Here is an 18052-nt window from a genome sequence, read left to right on the forward strand (position 1 = left end):
TTGTAGAAGGAAAGATGGCACAGCAAGTGTTAACTGAAGCCGTGTCAGCCTCACCCAGTCCTCCATCTGACAGTTTGCATCAGAGTCCCCTTGCACACTGATAAAAATGCACATTCCAAACATCACCCAGACCTTACAGATTCCGTTTCTCTGGGAGCAAATGTGCAAAACAAGCTCCCCCCCTCCCCACGCCGGTCCCATGTGTCTTACAAACACTGATGTCTGAGAACCACATGAATTCAAAGATGAGCCAGAAATTCAAGTGGTTTGTCATTGTTGTCATAGCCATCTGTCACCGAAAGGCTCTCGTGGTCTCTGTCCCTGATCAAAGGAGATTGAAGGGGCAGGACGATTAAGTACGATATGTGATCCCGGATGGATCCTGGTCCAGGAAAAGGATATTCATGAGGCAATTGATGGCATCTGAAAAAAGTCTGAGGATTAGTTAATAGTATTTCCATGTCAGTTTCCTTGTTTTGGAATATGGTCCATAATATGAGAATAACTCTGTGTGGGCAGAGATGGTCACTAGGCTTACCCTGGGGATCATTTCATAACGTATGTAAATGGCAAATCACAAATGTTGTACCCCTGAAACTCACATAATATGGTACATCAACTATATTTCAAGAGCTTTGCCTGTAATTCCCTGGAGATCCAGTGGTCGGTTAGGACTCCAAGCTTTCACTGCCAAGAACTTGGGTTCTATCCCTCCTCAGGGAACTAAGATCACATAAGCTGTGAGGCACAGCACCAAAAAAAAAAAGTCTTTGTTTTGATAATTGTACTATGATTGCTCAGTCACTTCAGTGTGTGACCAACTCTGTGCGACCCTCTGGACTGTAGCCTGCCAGGCTTCTCTGTCCATGGATTCTGCTAGGCAAGAATACTGGAGTGGGTTGCCATGCCCCCTAGCCGATCTTCCCAACCCAGGGATTAACCGGTGGCATCTCCTGCATTTTCTGCATCAAAGGTGGATTCTTCACTGCTGAGCCACGGGGGAAGCCCCTGCTATGATTAAATATACTTAAATATATATTTAAATTTGGGAAAGCTGGGTAGGGAGTCTCTGGGAATTCCTTGCACTATTTTTTGTCGTTGTTTAGTCAGTCAGTCGTGTCCCACTCTCTGGGACCCCATGAACTGCAGCACGCCAGACTTCCCTATCCTTCACTATCTCCCAGAGCTTGCTCAAACTCATGTTCATTGAGCCAGTGATGCCATCCAACCATCTCATCCTCTGTCATCCCCTTCGCCTCCTGCCTTCAATGTTTCCCAGCATCAGGATCTTTTCTAAGGAATCGGCTCTTCATATCAGGTGGCCCTAGTATTGGAGTTTCAGCTTCAGCATCAGTCCTTGCAAACACAAAATTATTTCAAACTTTTAAGTTACAAGTTTTAAAAAAATTAAGCCTCCCATTTGGTAAGCACACGTTACATTCTTGTTACTTGAAGTGTGGTTCACAGACCAGCAGCATCAGCTACACCTGGGAGCGAGGAAAGAGGTGCACATTCCAGACTGCTAGGTGACAGGAAGCAGGTGCAACAATGCAGGCAACTTCTATGGTGGCTTGTCTCGGGTGCCAGGGCTTCCCCGGTGGCTTAGATGGTAAAGAACCCGCCTGCAGTATGGGAGAACTGGGTTTGATCCCTGGGTCGGGAAGATCCCTGGAGAAGGGCATGGCAACCCACTCCAATACTGTTGCCTGGAGAATCGCCATGGACAGAGGAACCTGGCAGGCTACAGTCCATGGGGTCGCAGAGCTGGACACAACTGAGCAACTAAGCATAGCACAGCTTGGGCGCCAAGTACAAAAAGTAGATCTCCACCCACCCACCAGAATCTGAAGTTAATTCCCAGGCCTTAATGGGCTCAACACCACCTTACTCTCGCGAGACTGCCTCTCTCCAAGTCAACGGCTGCGCAAGCGGGAAGAGCCGGCGGAACACACAGTCAGAGGACCGCGGAGGTGTGAGGGGCAGCCGACGGGCCGGTCCACTCGCAGGTCACCTGACAGTCACGCCCTCTCCGTGACCTCCTCGCATGCACTTGGACAGCGCCCTGGGTTCGCGGAGGCTGTCCGGGGCTCTGACACGTGGAGATCTTCGGATCCTCGTGGAGACCCCACCATCCCAGACAGGACAGGACACTGCTGTCTGTTCCAGCCCCAGCCTTCCCTTCCGGTATCTCTGGTCACCCTCATCCAGGCCCTGCAGCACCTTGGGGTGGTGGCATGAAAGATGGTCTCCAGAAGGGACTTTCATTCAGGCTCACCAAAGCTGGTCTTCAGAGTCCATCGGTAAATTCCATCTCTTCTCATTTTCTTTCACCTTATCTGCATGCCCTCCTGGTAGCCCAGGCTGCAGGCCTTTCTCTCGAGCCAGTAGAATCAACCACACTGTCAGGTAAGGGCTCAGAGGGACCTGAGTGACCAGCCCACTTGGCAATCTCAATGGAGGCTGCCTGTGGCAGTGGCAGCCCCAGGACCTTGGCACATGCTCAAGTGCAGAGCAGGGACGAGGGGCTCCTGGGGTGAGGGCCAGCCATTGGAAGGCCCTCCAGGCCTCTTAGGTCTCACCACACATTTGTCTTTACTCAGGGCCAAAGTCGGGGGGCTCCCCAGGTGGCTCGGTGGTAAAGAATCCGCCAACCTGTGCAGGAGAGGTGGTCGGGTCTCTGGGTGGGGAAGATCCCCTAGAGGAGGAAATGGCAACCCAGCCTAGTATTCTTGCCTGGAAAACCATGGATTCTTGCCATGGACAGAGGAGCCTGTCGGGCTTCAGCCTGTGGGCCTGCAAAAAGCAGAACACAACTGAGTGGCTGAGCACACAGGCAAGGCCAACCTCGGGGGAACACTGCCACTGCAGACCAGGAACATCATCACTGCAGAAAGCGGGGAGGAGGCAGCGCTTACAGCCTCACCCAGTCCCGGGGACCGTCGGGAGCGCCTGGAGATAAGCCACTGGAACGTCTGAGCCTCATGACAGTTAATCGTTCAAAGGCTGGCGTGCAAAGGTCTTCCAGGACTCCTTTATCTCAGGCCCCGCTGTGAGTGAGAGAGAAAGAGAGAGTGTGTGTGTGTGTGTGTGCGCGCGCGCGCACGCACACTCATGAGAAAGAGACCTTGAGATTGCTGCTGCTGCTAAGTCGCATCAGTCATGTCCGACTCTGTGTGACCCCATAGACGGCAGCCCACCAGGCTCCTCTGTCCGTGGGATTCTCCAGGCAAGAACACTGGAGTGGGTTGCCGTTTTCCTTCTCCAATTGAGATTGAGAATGACATAAAGATAGAAACGTCCTTAAGAATCCATCCAAATCTGCTGTGTGAAGTCAGAGCCACCTGACTCCACTGGCACAGAGGCTTTCACGCCTGTCTCCCTCCCCTCCCCAGCTTGGTTCTCATGAAACATCATCTTCTAGAAACGAGGCTCCTAAAGGAGAGGGCTGGGCTTGGGGTGGGATTGGGGGCTGGGGTGGGGTGTCTGAATTGTCAGAGAGGTTTAAAAAAAACAGATTTATGTGTTTATTTCTGGCTGCTCTGGGTCTTTGTTGCTGCCCGCAGGCTGTCTTAGCTGCAGTGAGCAGTGGCTACTCTTCAGTCGTGGTGCCCCGGCTTCTCGGTGCTGCCCAGTGTGGGCTCTGGCGGGGGTGGAGAGCGTTCAGTTCTTGTAGCTAAGCTACCCCAAGGCATGTGAAATCTTTCTGGAGCAGGGATCCAACCCGTGTCCCCTGCATTGGCAGGCAGAGTCTTAACCACCAGACTGCCAGGGAGATCCTCAGAGAGGGTTTTAGAGCTACTTTTGGAGAAGAACTACTGCTACTGTTCTCACGCTCCTTTGACTAAGAATCATAGTGGGTAATTCTCACAGGTCTTGGGCAGGACACAGGAAGATGCATTTTAAAAAAAGTTTTTTATTGAGGACTTCCCTGGGGTCTAGTGGTTAATATTCCGTGCTTCCAATCCAGGGGGTGCAAATTCCATCACTAGTCGGGAAACTAAGATCCCACAAGCCAGTAGGGGCCTGGCCAGAATTGAAGTGTAATTGATTTACAATGTGTTACATTTCTGCTATACAACAAAGTGATTCAGTTACACATACAGATTTTTTTCATATTCTCTTCCGTTACGGTTTATCACAGGATATTGAATATAGTTCCCTTTGCTATATAGTAGGACCTTGTTTCGGAGAAGGCAATGGCACCCCACTCCAGTAATCTTGCCTGGAAAATCCCATGGACCGAGGAGCCTGGTTGGCTGCAGTCCATGGGGCCACTAAGAGTCAGACACGACTGAGCGACTTCCCTTTCACTTTTCACTCCCCTGCATTGGAGAAGGAAATGGCAACCCACTCCAGTGTTCTTGCCTGGAGAATCCCAGAGACGGGGGAGCCTGGTGGGCTGCAGTCTATGGGGTCGCACAGAGTCGGACATGACTGAAGCGACTTAGCAGCAGCAGCAGGACCTTGTTTACTCATCCTATGTGATATAGCTTACATCTGCTAAGCCCAAACTCCTAGTTCTTCCCTCCCCCAGCCCACCTCAGCCTTGGCAACCTCAAGTCAGGTCTCTGTCTGTGAGTCTATTTCTATTTTATAAATAAGTTCCCTTGTATCATATTTTAGATTCCACATATAAGTGATCTCATATGATACTTATCTTCTCTATCTAACTTACTTCACTTAAATTATGATAATCTCATGTTGCTGCAAATGGCCTTGTCCATTCTTTTTTTATGGCTGAATAGTATCCCATGGTCTATATGTACCACATCTTCTTTATCCATTCATCAGTTGATGGACACTTCCATGTCCTGGCTATCGTAAATAGTGCTGCAATGGACGTTGGGGTGCAGGTATCTTTTTGAATTAGAGTTTTGTCCAGGTATATGGAAGTTGCATTTTTAGTAAATATTCCTAGGCAATTCGGATGAGGGAGGTCTAAAGAGAAGGGCTCTGTAGCAATGCTTCTTTTACATGCATTCCTAGGAAATTAGTTCATATGCATGTTCTGATTCAGAGGGTCTGGGTGGAAGATGCATTTCCAAAAATCTCTGAGGATATGCAAATATTCCCAGCCTCAAGGCCCACTCAGGGTAGCAGGGCTGCACGGTTTGCAGTCTCGGTCAGTTGTACCCCCGACTCGTATGTTCTCTGTTACAATGTGCTTTGCTCTGTTCTAAGCTTTCTGAGTTTTCAGAACTACAGCTGGATCTAGGAAAGCTATGGTAGTAATTTTGTGTAGTCTTCTCCCTGTTAAAAAATAAATAAAATGTGTGATTGCTTGAGCTTAGATAAAATTGTGTTAGACACCAAACAGAATGCAGTCTTGCCAGTCAGCTCAGAATGAGTCTATTTTGGAAAGGCACATAAAATTCAATAGAAAGTCTGCTGGGACCAGGTGTCTTCCGGTCTTTGGAGACGAAATTGCTAATTCAGGCTCCAGCTGCAAACATTTTTTTTTTTCCTCAATTTTTCTTTCCCTCATGGGAAAAAGACTTTTTGGTTCAATGACAGCAGAGCTCTACAACCCATTCAGAAAGAACTTCAAGCGTTCTCCAGTGTATTATCTGCTGAACTATGTGCCTCCCAAAGGCTCTGGGGGGGGGGTGGTGGTTCACCTGCACTGTGCCCATGGTCATGGGACAGACGACGCTGTGGCCTTGCATGATCATGCAGAATCAGACTTTCAGAAAGGCCGCAAGAGGCCCCTGAGATTCTTTAGTTGTTAAGGTTGTTGGAGATGTTCCTCCTATTTAAAAATTTTTTAAATTGTGGGGAACATATACATAACGAAACTTAGCAGTTTACTTTTTAAAATTATTTATTTAGTTATTTATTCTTGGCCATGCTGGGCTTTTGTTGCTGCTCAGACTTTTCTCCAGTTGCGGTGCACGGGCTTCTCATCGCAGTGGCTTCTCTTGTTGCGGATCGCCGGCCCTAGGGCACAGCAGCTGTAGCACACAGCTTAGTTGCTCCACGGATGTAGGATCTTCCCAGATCAGGGATCGAACCCGTGTCTCCTGCATTGGCAAGCAGATTCTTTACCACTAAGCCACCAGGGAAGCCCCAGATTAACTATATTTTAAGCAGGTAATTCAGTATTATGAAGTACATTCACATTATTGCATAATCATCACCACTCTCCAGCTCCAGAACGTGTTCATCACCCTAAACTGAAGCTCTGTGCCAACCAAACAAGAACTCCCTTCCCCTCCCCCTAGCCCCTGCTAACCACTGTGCTACTCTCCATCTCTGAATTTTACTACCTAGGTACCTCCTAGGTCTCTGTCAGCGCAGACTGTCATAACAAATGACCACAGACTGGATGGCTTATACGACAGACATTGATTTTCTCATGGCTCTGGAGGCTGGAAGTCTGAGATCAGGGTGTCAGGATGGTTCTAGTGAGGGCTCTCTTCCTGGCGTGTGGACGGCCACCTTCTCACTCTGTCCACACCTGGCAAGAGAGTGGGAGAAGAAAGAGAAAGAGAAGGGGGACTTCCCTGGTGGTCCAGTGGCTAAGACTCAATACTACCAATTCAGGTGGCCCAGGTTTGATCCCTGGTCAGGGAACTAGATCCCACATGTGGCAGCTAAGAGTTGGCATGCCACCACTGCAAGATCTGCATGCTCCAATGCCCACTGTTGTTCGAGCTGAGCGTAAACCATAATGCTCCGTCACAGGTTTGCTTGATACTGAAGACTTCCCTGTGACTTCTGCAGATTCAGGGGAGAGTGTGTTTTATGGTCACCCAGGCCCACAGAATTGTCCACCTCACCAGTATCTCATTTTCTCTGGCATATACTATGTCATTAAGCATTTGACTTAGCAAAAAGCTACTTAGTCCAGAAAGAAATTGTGATACTTATCTAGAAGCCAAAGAGAATTCCTTTCTGTCTGATTCACTAACTATTAAATAAATATTTATTCTCTACCTCTATTCCTCCTAACAGGGGGCCAGCAAGCAATAAACATTTCTCAGCTCCTTATTACACCCCCGTGAAAAAAAGTCACCATATGACTATGTTGCCCCAGAGACCCACACTATCTGACTATACTGCCCCAACTTCCTTCCCTCATTCATAGACCCCTGATCTCCTCTACCCCTACTCTAGACAGTGTCCTGGGAGATTTCATGTAACTATCCCTTCTAACAGGCTAGCCTCAGGGCTTCAACCATTTTTGAAGTTGAGGCTCAGTTTCATGTTGTAAAGCCTTGGTGACACTCATCAAGGCAGTATGAGAAGGCTCAAAAGAGTACTAAGTAAATCCATAGCAATTTCAAGGCCATCATGAGTACTGTACATCAAAGTCTCATCATATCTGTAAAATATCCACAGTCATCACACACCTCAGAAGTATGAGGTTGCATAGAACTGTTTCCTGTCCTGACTGATGGAAACACATTGCACATGTTTGGTTTCTAACCTCAGCTGTATCCTCAGCACAACTCAGCATCCTGCTTCCTGTTCTGCTCAGCTCCCTCCTCCTCCAGCTTCTTGACTCTCCAAAAGGCTCATAACCCTCTCTGCATCTGCTCTCTCAGCTAGAACTTTGTTCTCATTCACAGAGAAAATGAAGTCTCCAACTTCAGTCCATCCCTCTAAAGCTATTACATCAGCTGAAACTGGCTGATTTCCTATTAAGCTAAGTCAGAGGAATAGGAGGGTGGATGCAGGGAGGGGCACTCTGACTGATTACAATGTGCCTTAATTACTTTATCTTGGAATTAGTGTGGTTATAATTAGGAGTCAAACAGGGCTTCCCAGGTGGCACTAGTGATAAAGAACCTACACAAGAGAGGTGGGTTCAGTCCCTGGGTCTGAAAAATTGCCTGGAGGAGGAAATGGCAACCCACTCCAGTATTCTTGTTTGGGAAATCCCACGGACAGAGGAGCCTGGGGGCTACAGTCCATGGGGCTGCAGCGAGTCGGACACAGCTGAGCTTCTAATCACACAGGAGTCGAACATTCTTTGTGTCAAGTCTCATAGACCCACACAAAGCTGCATCCCTTTGATTATTCTTTTGCTGTCACATCTCTGTCTCTCTGACCACAGCCAGGAGAGAGTCTTAACTTTTAAGGGCTCATGGGATTAGATTGAGTTCACTGAGATAATCCAATTTAATCTCCCGTTTTAAGGTCCTTAACCTTAATCACATCAGCAAAATCTCTTTATCCATATTGATTTTGTTCAGTTGCTCAGTCCTGTCTGACTCTTTGCAACCCCATGGACTACAGCATGCCAGACTTCCCTGTCCTTTACTATCTCCCAGAGTTTGCTCAAACTCATGTCCATTGAATCAGTGATGCCATCCAACCATCTCGTCTTCTATCATCCCCTTCTCCTCCTGCCCTCAGTCTTTCCCAGCATTAGAGTCTTTTCCAGTGAGTCAGGTCTTTGCATCAGGTGGCCAAAGTATTGGAGCTTCAGCTTCAGCATCAGTCCTTCCAGTAAATATTCAGGGTTGACTTCCTTGCTGTCCAAGGGACTCTCAAGAGTCTTTTCGAGCACCAGCGGTCTGAAAGCATCAATTCTTCGGGGCTCAGCCTTCTTTATAGTCCAGCTGTGACATCCATACATGACTACTGGAAAAACCTTAGCTTGGCCTATGTGGACCTTTGTTGGCAAAGTAATGTGTCTGATTTTTAATATGCTGTCTAGGTTTGTCATAGCTTTTCTTCCAAGGAGCAAGCGTCTTTTAATTTCATGGCTACAGTCATAGTCCACAGTAATTTTGGATCCCAGGAAAATAAAGTCTGTCACTGTTTCCATTTTTTCCCTGTCCATTTTTATCCATATAAGGGAACATATTCACAGGCTCTGGGGATTAGTACCAGGACATCTTTGAAGGGTCATGATTCTGCCTATCATGCATGATATATTTTAAATGTTCAATAACTGACTTTCTTACTATAATTGTTTATAAGTGTGCGAGTATAACACAGTGGGTCCAGTTCACTAGTGTGAACTGTTATGTCAGTGACCATTTGTTAAACCCAGATAGAGCTAAAGCCAAGAGGACTTGTTCCATCTATTCAAGTTGTCCTTCCAGAAGTAAAATCTAAAAATCTATGCACTGTAAGAAACATAGAGAAGCCCTCAAATGTCTGAAGATAAAGAAAAGTACTTGGGCATTTAATCAAGATGTTTAAATGGCTAAATTGGTCCATTTTAACTGAATGGTCAACTTTTTTTTTCAGCTCTGTGTAGAGATGAGTGAGGGCCTCGGTGGTAAAGAATCCGCCTGCCAATACAGGAGACATGGGTTTGATCCCTGGGTCGGAACGATCCCTTGGAGAAGGAAATGGCAACCCACTCCAGTATTCTTGCCTGGGAAATCCCATGGACAGAGGAACCTGGGAGGCTACAGTCTGTGGAATGGCAAAGAGGAAGACACAACTCAGGGACTAAACAACAACAACAGAGATGGGCAGTGACTTTAAATGAATACAGTTTCACATTGAAGCTATTGGTTTTCCCCAGTGTCCTTCCAAGTCAAAAGGAGAAAGTCATTCTGAAAGACACCTTTTTCCTCAGACTTAACATGCATGATTGGACAACTTTGGAACTCAGCATAACCTGCAGATACATCTGCTCATCTGAAGAACTTGAAGTGATTCCTACAAAGCAGTAGTCCACAGGCAAGGCAGAGTGTACACTGCTGCTGCTGCTAAGTCGCTTCAGTCGTGTCCGACTCTGTGCGACCCCATAGACGGCAGCCCACCAGGCTCCCCCGTCCCTGGGATTCTCCAGGCAAGAACACTGGAGTGGGTTGCCATTTCCTTCTCCAATGAAGGAAGGTGAAAAGTTAAAGTGAAATCACTCAGTCGTGTCCGACTCTTGGTGACCCCATGGACTGCAGCCTACCAGGGTCCTCCATCAATGGAATTTTCCAGGCAAGAGTACTGGAGTGGGGTGCCATTGCCTTCTCCAGAGTGTGCACAGTGGTCCTAAAACTGGACCCAGGGAGGCGCACTTAGTTTACTGTGTGTGATTCCTTTTCTTGATCACATTGGTTTAGAACTAAACCCCAGCTCAAATCTCAGATCTCTTTTTTTTTTTTTGGTGCTGCAGTGGGTCTTTGTTGCAGCACTTGGATCTTCAAACTTTGTTGTGGCGTGTAAGATCTAGTTCCCTGACCAGACATTGAACCGAGCCCCCTCCATTAGGAGTGTGGGATCTTAGCCACCTGACCACAGAGGAGTCCCCACATCTTGCTGAGAAAATTTTGAGCTAAGGAGACTCAAACCACTTAATAAAAAAAAGTCTCATAAGTGTTTTTCCAACTCTACTGGCAGCCTCCAGTGACTAAGGAATGTGTTTTCCGTCACTTTGGGTGTCATCACCAAATAACTCTATGTGAGGACAAATTTTGACAATCTCTTCAGATGGTGTCTTTTGACTAAGATTTGTTGAACAAAAATCACTTTCATCACTTTTGTTAGGAACTGTCAAAAGAGTAAATTCTGTGTAATCACCTCTCAAATGATGAATGCACGTGAATTAGAATTCTTGGTGCAAGTTTACATCAAAATGGAAACATTCTCATGAGTGTAGATCCTCATATTTTTTTTTAAGCTATGCAAAATTGAGCTGAATATCTTTATTTCTTCACTGATCTTAAACACTTTTCTTCTCATTGGAGAACATTTTGACAAACGGATTAAATATATTTCTCCTTACATTACATGGCTTATTTTTTTTTTTATGGCAAGTGATGCTAGTTTTTTACTCGTATGTGGTAGTCACATACAATTTTCTTTTAAAATACATTTACATTAGTAGACATCAGTCAAATTAAAGAAAATATGTACATTGAAATTTAGGAAACACTGACAAAAGGTGTTTACCCAAGTGCCTGCAATAATAAACACACAACAAAAGGTAGCTACTATTTTTTAAGCATTCTGACTTATTGTTTAGTTAAATTATTGTGAAATTATATGGTTATATTATTTCATAGACAATTTAAAATCAACTCAACAAATAGATACTGCCAGGCCATGGGAATTCAAAGATGAAAATGAAGGAAGTAGTGCCTGCTTTCAAGAGGCTGTCATTTTAGTGGAAAGAGAGATACTAAGCAACCAGTAATGGCACAGTGTTTTATTTCTGGGGCTTCCTCAGTGACCCAGTGGTTAAGATTCTGCCTTTCAAAGGGGGTGCAGGTTCAGTCCTTGGTCAGAGAACTAAGATTCCACTTGCCTTGCTGTGCAGGCCCCCCCCCCCAAAAAAAAGACCCTTCAAAAAATAAAAAGGACCAATGCTCTATTTCTTATTACAGACCTATGTACTGTGAAAGGAAAGTGCAAATGCAGTCAGTAGTGGCAAGAGAACTCTCTAAATCAGAGCCAGGAGGCCATCAAGATAATGTGACTTATGCACGTCTCAACCTGGATGGATGACCTTTTGACCTAATGAAATCATCCAGAACATCTGCTAGAAACTTCTACAGTCTTTAAACTTATCAGACACTCACCCTAAAAAAATAGCTTGTGACAGCCTATCCACTTATCAGCCCCCCTGCACCCTAAAACAATCTGTGGTTCCTTCAGTTCAGTTCAGTCGCTCAGTCGTGTCCGACTCTTTGTGACCCCATGAATCGCAGCACGCCAGGCCTCCCTGTCCATCACCAACTCCCAGAGTTCACTCAGACTCACGTCCATCGAGTCAGTGATGCCATCCAACCATCTCATCCTCTGTCGTCCCCTTCTCCTCCTGCCCCCAATCCCTCCCAGCATCAGAGTCTTTTCCAATGAGTCAACTCTTCTCATGAAGTGGCCAAAGTACTGGAGTTTCAGCTTTAGCATCATTCCTTCCAAAGAAATCCCAGGGCTGATCTCCTTCAGAATGGACTGGTTGGATCTCCTTGCAGTCCAAGGGACTCTCAAGCGTCTTCTCCAAAACCACAACTCAAAAGCATCAATTCTTCAGCGCTCAGCTTTCTTCACAGTCCAACTCTCACATCCATACATGACCACAGGAAAAACCATAGTCTTGACTAGATGGACCTTTGTTGGCAAAGTAATGTCTCTGCTTTTGAATATGCTATCTAGGTTGGTCATAACTTTTCTTCCGAGGAGTAAGCGTCTTTTAATTTCACGGCTGCAGTCACCATCTGCAGTGATTTTGGAGCCCCCAAAAATAAAGTCTGACACTGTTTCCACTGTCTCCCCATCTATTTGCCATGAAGTGATGGGACCAGATGCCATGATCTTCGTTTTCTGAAAGTTGAGCTTTAAGCCAACTTTTTCACTCTCCTCTTTCACCTTCATCAAGAGGCTTTTTAGTTCCTCTTCACTTTCTGCCATAAGGGTGGTGTCATCTGCGTATCTGAGGTTATTGATATTTCTCCCGGAAATCTTGATTCCAGCTTGTGCTTCTTCCAGCCCAGTGTTTCTCATGATGTACTCTGCATAGAAGTTAAATAAGCAGGGTGACAATATACAGCCTTGACGTACTCCTTTTCCTATTTGGAACCAGTCTGTTGTTCCATGTCCAGTTCTAACTGTTGCTTCCTGACCTGCATACAAATTTCTCAAGAGGCAGGTCAGGTGGTCTGGTATTCCCATCTCTTGAAGAATTTTCCACAGTTTATTGTGATCCACACAGTCAAAGGCTTTGGCATAGTCAATAAAGCAGAAATGGATGTTTTTCTGGAACTCTCTTGCTTTTTCCATGATCCAGCGGATGTTGGCAATTTGGTCTCTGGTTCCTCTGCTTTTTCTAAAACCAGCTTGAACATCAAGAAGTTCACGGTTCACGTATTGCTGAAGCTTGGCTTGGAGAATTTTGAGCATTACTTTACTAGTGTGTGAGATGAGTGCGATTGTGCGGTAGTTTGAGCATTCTTTGGCATTGCCTTTCTTTGGGATTGGAATGAAAACTGACCTTTTCCAGTCCTGTGACCACTGCTGAGTTTTCCAAATTTGCTGGCATATTGAGTGCAGCACTTTCACAGCATCATCTGTCAGGATTTGAAATAGCTCCACTGGAATTCCATCACCTCCACTAGCTTTGTTTGTAGTGATGCTTTCTAAGGCCCACTTGACTTCACATTCCAGGATGTCTGGCTCTAGGTGAGTGATCACACCATTGTGACAGTATATTTTCTGACTGACATCAAAGTTGATCACAATTATTGTCAGGCAACTTTGAACAACTCTGTGGCTTTTGTCTTTATAAGCCTTTGACCCTTTCTCTTCTCCAAAACATTCTTTTGGGGGTTACCCAAATCTGTCTTCTGAATTGCAATTCTTGAATCCCAAATAAACTCTTATTTGCAGCCTCTTGCATTATGTTTTTGGTTGACATTACAAAGTGCTATGGGACTTGCCCGGAGAAGACAATGGCAACCTACTCCAGTACTCTTGCCTGGAAAATCCCATGGATGGAGGAGCCTGGTAGGCTGCAGTCCATGGGGTCTCGAAGAGTCGGACACAACTGAGTGACTACACTTTCACTTTTCACTTTCTTGCATTGGAGAAGGAAATGGCAACCCACTCCAGTGTTCTTGCCTGGAGAATCCCGGGGACGGGGGAGCCTGGTAGGCTGCCATCTATGGGGTTGCACAGAGTCGGACACGACTGAAGCGACTTAGCAGGAGCAGCAGCCTGGGGCTTCCCTGGTTGCTCAGACTGTAAAGAATCTGCCTGACGTGCAGGAGACCTGGGTTTGATCCCTGGGTCAGGAGGATCCCCTGGAGAAGAGGGAATGGCAACCCACTCCAGTATTCTTGCCTGGAGAATTCCATGGACAGAGGAGCCTGACAGGCTATATTAGTCCATGGGGCCCCAGAGAGTCAGACTTGACTGAGCAAGTAACACTTTCACTTTCACAGAGTGCTATAGAAAGGGACTCCTCTGATGGTTCAGTGGTTAAAACTACTCCTTTCTAGTGCAGGGCATGCGGGTTCATCCCTGATCAGGGAACTAAGAATCCGCATGTCATGTGACACGGGCCAATTAAAAAAAAAAAAGATGGACAATAACAAGTGTTGTCAGACAGCCTATGGAATGGAGAAAAATACTGCAAACTATATATCAGATAAGGGTTTAATATTAACAATATATAAGGAACTCAATAGCAAAAAAAAAGAAAAGAAAGTGCCGTAAGAGCACAGGGCAAGTGGGTCAGGAACTTTTTAAGGAGGAAAGCGATTGAGCTGAAATGTGAATGGTGAATAGAGGGAGTGAGTTTATGAACAGGAACAGAGGGAGAGGAGGCTTCGTAGGAACAAACCCTGAGGACCTGGGGTGCCAAGTTTCGATTGCCTCACTGTGGCTAGTGAGGAGCCACTGAGTGATTTTGCTCTGGGAAGAAGAGTCAGATCTGCAGGTTAGAAAGTTCATTCAGGCAGGAGCCATGTGGAGAGACCACTGGAGGGAACCAGGCTAGAGGCAGGAGTGACAGGCAGCCCATGGGAGAACTGAAACGGCCAAATCAGGGCAGGGCAAGGAGAGAATGGGCCCCTGGCCCAGTGGAAGAGCTGGCCTCGGTGAGGATGGGAGGTGCGGGGTGAGCGGAGGCCCTCTCCAGCCCTCCCCGCAAACCTTCCAGCTTTCTAGAGAATCCTGCAGTCAGTGCTGCTTTCTCTTAATCAAACCAGAGCTGCATTCTTTGCAGCCACACGATGACACTGCCATGTAAAATAACAGGAACTGTTTGGTTTCCAAATCAAGCAACTGTTGATTGCCTTGTCTTTGGAAATCAGTATTCCATTCACCATACTGCAAATGCCTGCTAATGAATGTGACTGGAACAGATGTTAAAATAATGTTTTGGGCAACTAGGGTGCTCTGTGAACAAGGTTAGAATCTTCCCATAACAATTTTCCAACACCACACACCTGGCATCTTTGCTAATTGAAACTGCTGGATATCATTCACCATAAATTCTCCTCATAGGGCTAATGGAGCAGGAAATTATGCCAACTGAAGCAAAACAGGGCACATAATAAACATTGGCAAAAACCAGCGACTGTGATAGCAGCTTTGCAAATGGAGAATAAAATCAAGTTTTTTTCTTGGAACATGTCTTTTTTTTTTTTTTTTCCTTTAAGTGGGATGCATAAAACAAAATAAGAAATGTTTACTACATTTTATTTGTAAGGTAAAAATTCACTGGTTATGGAAACAGCAATAAAGATCATACAAAGGATCCTACTCAAGATTTTCTCTGGTTTCTGGGAGGTGGTTTCGGCAACCTGGTACAAGTCTTCCACATCAAATACTCAAGACAAATCTGGCTGTTTAGAGCCAATCACTAAAGACATACAACTCTCCCATCCACTGCAGTGCTTCTCTATTTCTTTGTGCTCACTTAATTGGGTTAAGTGAAGTTGTTCAGTCGTGTCTGACTCTTTGCGACCCCATGGACTGTAGTCTACCAGGTTCCACCATCCATGGGATTTTCCAGGCAAGAATACTGGAGTGGGTTGCCATTTCCTTCTCCAGGAGATCTTCCCGACCCAGGGATTGAACCCAGGTCTCCCACCTGGTAGGCGTTGTAGGCAGACGCTTTACCGTCTGAGCCACCAGGGAAGATCTGTTAAGTAAAATCTGTTAATTGGGTTAGATAAACTTTAATAGAGTTTCCCTGGTAGCTCAGCTGGTAAACAATCTGCCTGCAATGCAGGAGGCCCCAGTTTGATTCCTGGATTGGGAAGATCCCTTGGAGGAGGGCACGGCAACCCATTCCAGTATTCTTGCCTGGAGTATCCCCATGGACAGAGGATCCTGGTGGACTGCAGTCTGTGAGGTCGCAAAGAGTCAGACATGACTGACTAAGCACACAAACCTTAGTAATAATAGTAACAGTAATAGTATTGGGACTTCCCTCGTGGTCCAGTGGTTGCGAGTCCACCTGCCAATGCAAGGGACATGGGCTTGATCCTGGTCTGGGAAGACTCCACATGCTTTGGAGCATCTAAGCCTGTGTGCCATAACTGCTGCGCCTGCCAGATGCAATTACTGAAGCCCATACACTAGAGCTCGTGGTTTGCAATAAGAGAAGCCACTGCGATGACAAGGCCAAGCACCACAACTAGGAAGTAGCTCCCACTCGCTGCACCTAGAGAAAGCCCAGGCACAGCAACGAAGACCCAGTGCAGCCAACAGTAATAATAGGAACAACAAGAGCTAAATACTTATTGAATGCTTATTATGAGCCAGATATGGTCTAAAAGCTATGCATGTCTTATCTCAGTTACTCCTCTTGATAATCCTATGAGGCAAGTACTATTATTACTCAGGCTTTTTAGCTGAGGATGCCAAGGCGCAGATAAATTGACCAGTTATTGATTTGCTGAAAGTCAGACAGGAAGTGGCAGATTCAGAACTCAGACCTGGGGACCCCTGACTGCTTTCTCTACTGTCTCTAATCCAGAGGAGGAGTTTGGTGACCAAGCAGCCTGGAGTCATAACTTAGGTTTATACCTTAAGGAGAGTCTCCTGCATGTGCAACTAGAAAACCTATCACATTCTTTGTATTAATGAAACATAGCTTAAAAACATAATTAAAGCTAATATTTCATCCACAGTGATGACCTGACCACCACCGAAAAAAAAAGGTAAAAATACTTGGCCATTAATTTCACTTAGGAACCACGAGGGCTAATAAATGAAAACTGCAGAATCCTAGTGGGGACTACTTAACCTGAATTTATCTTTATTAAAGTGTATAGGAATATTTAATATTCTTTATTTTTGTGGTAAACTTTATCAAGAATTTATAAAGTTCTACAAAATGTTCTTTGAGAATTTGAATTAAATTTAATACTTCTGGATTTTCCTGGTGGTAGAGTGGAGGGGGCACGGGTTTGATCCCTAGTCCAGGAAGATTCCACAGGCCTTGGAGCAATTAAGCCCATGTGCCACAGCTGCTGAAGCCCTTGCACTTAGAGCCTGTGCTCTGCAACAAGAGAAGCCACTGAAATGAGAAGCCCAGGTGCTGCAACAAGAGTAGACCCTGCTCTCCATAACTGGAGAAAGCCCATGTGCAGCAAGAAGAGAGAGCAACCAAAAATAAATAAATAAATAAAAGCATAAAAATCAAGGACAATAAATCCAAGTTGATGAAAATAAGAACTTAAAAAAAAAAAAAGAAAAGACTAAAAGAGAAAATTACAGTCCTCCCTTGGTATCCTGGGGGATTTGTTCCAGGACCCCCTTGGAGATACCCAAATCGATGGATGCTCAAGTTGTTTATATAAAATGGTGTATATTTGCATATAATCTACAAACAAACTTCCTTATACTTTAAATCCCCTCTTGGACATGACTGAAGTGACTTAGCAGCAGCAGCAGCAGAGTACTTATAATACCTTATAATGTAAATATTATGTAAATAGTGCAGAGAATTCAAGTATTGATTTTTTGAACTTTCTGGATTTTTTTTCTGAATGTTTTCAATCCACAGTTGGTTGAATATAGATGTGGAACCTGAAGATATGAAGGGCTGACTGTATTTTAAAAGTCACAATGAAAAATAAACAGAGTTCAGAGGGCACCTCCCAAAACTGCTGCTGCCAGTCCCCTTGTCCCAGCAGCAGGCCATTGCTGACCCACACAGGAGACCCTCCAGCATGAGCAGCACAGATGTTAGAAGCTGTCCTATGGAGATGCCCTATGAGAGAGAAATGAGGAAATTCCCACGACAACAGAGAGAAACTCAATTCCGAGTCCATACTGAAGCCAGAGGTGCATCAACAGATGAACGGATAAAGAAGATGTGGTACGTATATACAATGGAATAAAAAGCCATTAAAAGGAACAAAACTGGGTCATTGGTAGTGATGTGGATGAACCTAGAGTCTATCATACAGAATGAGGTTGAAGATGCAGTGGAGAATCTTATGGTGGAAATTGGTGGCTCTTTTCTAGGAACTAAAATGGGTAAGATCATTGTGGCATAGAATAGACGCAGGTTTTTTTGTTTTTTGAATGAATAAAAATAGGATTCTCCAGAAACTTACTTCGACTGGGGAATTATAAACCTGAGTATGACAGCAGATGGGAAAAGGAAACTCATAAATGCTGTTGGAACAAG

General features: G+C 45.4%; 2 long non-coding RNA genes across 3 annotated transcripts; one reads left to right on the forward strand and one right to left on the reverse strand.

Annotated features, from left to right (window-relative positions):
* Positions 1-1232: 1232 nt before the first annotated feature.
* On the forward strand, positions 1233-17787 carry LOC129625504 (uncharacterized). The gene is made up of 2 exons (XR_008701481.1): positions 1233-2300; positions 17423-17787. It is a non-coding gene; the product is annotated as an uncharacterized LOC129625504 (long non-coding RNA).
* LOC129625503 (uncharacterized) lies at positions 5804-8153 on the reverse strand. Of its 2 annotated transcripts, none has more exons than XR_008701479.1 (3): positions 7796-8153; positions 6267-6457; positions 5804-6020 (listed from the first exon to the last, which is right to left on the reverse strand). It is a non-coding gene; the product is annotated as an uncharacterized LOC129625503 (long non-coding RNA). The 2 variants fall into 2 exon arrangements; XR_008701480.1 differs by having other exon boundaries at positions 6275-6457; positions 7796-8148.
* Positions 17788-18052: the final 265 nt, after the last annotated feature.

The sequence above is a fragment of the Bubalus kerabau genome, chromosome 13 (genome assembly GCF_029407905.1).
Source record: "Bubalus kerabau isolate K-KA32 ecotype Philippines breed swamp buffalo chromosome 13, PCC_UOA_SB_1v2, whole genome shotgun sequence".
Taxonomy (NCBI): Eukaryota; Metazoa; Chordata; class Mammalia; order Artiodactyla; family Bovidae; genus Bubalus; species Bubalus kerabau.